Source organism: Lactuca sativa, chromosome 7 (assembly GCF_002870075.4).
Source record: "Lactuca sativa cultivar Salinas chromosome 7, Lsat_Salinas_v11, whole genome shotgun sequence".
Classification (NCBI taxonomy): Eukaryota; Viridiplantae; Streptophyta; class Magnoliopsida; order Asterales; family Asteraceae; genus Lactuca; species Lactuca sativa.
The window spans coordinates 182,225,396-182,226,797 of record NC_056629.2 but is presented as its reverse complement, the minus strand read 5'-3'; the positions used below and the strand labels follow the sequence as shown (position 1 = coordinate 182,226,797).

The following is a 1,402-nucleotide window of genomic DNA, read 5'->3' as shown; positions in this document are numbered from 1 at the left end:
GTTAACACCAATTTGTTCAAAAACATTTCATAAAAACTATTCGAGGGAAATTTTCTAAATCATACAGGCAACCATAACATTTTGTTCTAGGGATAATGACTTAAGAGGGTAATAAGGTTTCCAGTTTGTCCGTATTAGGTCACTAAGGTTTTTTTTGTGCGTATTAGACCAATATGGTTGCTATTACCGTTTAGAAATAGTCCTTTTACCGGTTTTAACCGGTAAAAGGACTATTTCTAAACGGTAATAGCAACCATATTGGTCTAATATGCACAAAAAAAACCTTAGTGACCTAATACGGACAAACTGGAAACCTTATTACCCTCCTAAGTCATTCACCCTAATTTTAAAGACATTGAGAATATATGACCATCAATAGTAAACTACTTCGTTTATAACTCGTGTCGTCCCATATAACCCGCTACTCCTCTATATGGCGAAGCTTTTCATCTATAATCGTCCCTTTGGGGACATCCGATAAAAAATTGGAACGATATAGAGAATATTAGCATGGCCCCTGCGCAAGGATGACACACACAAATCGAGAAACGGTCCAAAAAAATTTTAACCCTTCGTCGCCTTCTCTGGAACCCTAATTCCCTTTTCAAATGCTAATAGAATTTAATTGCAACTCTTACGTTTCTTTAGTTCATCTACGGAAGTCATGATCAAACAACATGTGGATTCTATGGTCAGATTGATCTTCTTGTTGATGTCTTTAACCATTTGTAGCAAGTATGGATGATCTTTTTTTTTTCTATAAAGTCTCTTTTAAGTTTTTTACTTTTCCTGTCATTAAATTTCATGCTTTATAAACTTCTGTTTATGTGTTGTATATAATTTGTATGTGTTTGTTTATGTGTTGATTTTTTTATTCATTTTGAAACTTCAGTTTCTTAGTTCATGTTGTGGCTTTGCTTTTTATAAAGTAATTGATAATAGACATCATATGCATTGGTTTTACATTTGCATTGGTTATCAAATGTAGACATTGATGGAAGGTATCAAAGTGAGATTGTTTTTGTACACATGGATATGTTCATGTAAACATTTAAATGACAAAAAAGAAGTTATTGATAAAATGTTGCATATTTATGTAATGAAGATCATCAAATCAGTCACATTGATTAGTAAACATGTTTTATAAATAATTAACGTTAATGACTTAGGAGGGTAATAAGGTTTCCAGTTTGTCCGTATTAGGTCACTAAGGTTTTTTTTGTGCGTATTAGACCATTATGGTTGTTATTACCGTTTAGAAATAGTCCTTTTACCGGTTTTAACCGGTAAAAGGACTATTTCTAAACGGTAATAACAACCATAATGGTCTAATACGCACAAAAAAAACCTTAGTGACCTAATACAGACAAACTGAAAACCTTATTACCCTCCTAAGTGATTA

General features: G+C 32.5%; 1 non-coding gene across 1 annotated transcript; it reads left to right on the top strand.

Moving 5' to 3' along the window:
* The first annotated feature begins 458 nt into the window (after nt 1–458).
* On the top strand, nt 459–563 carry LOC111915088 (U6 spliceosomal RNA). Its single transcript, XR_002858035.1, has one exon. It is a non-coding gene; the product is annotated as a U6 spliceosomal RNA (small nuclear RNA).
* Nucleotides 564–1,402: the final 839 nt, after the last annotated feature.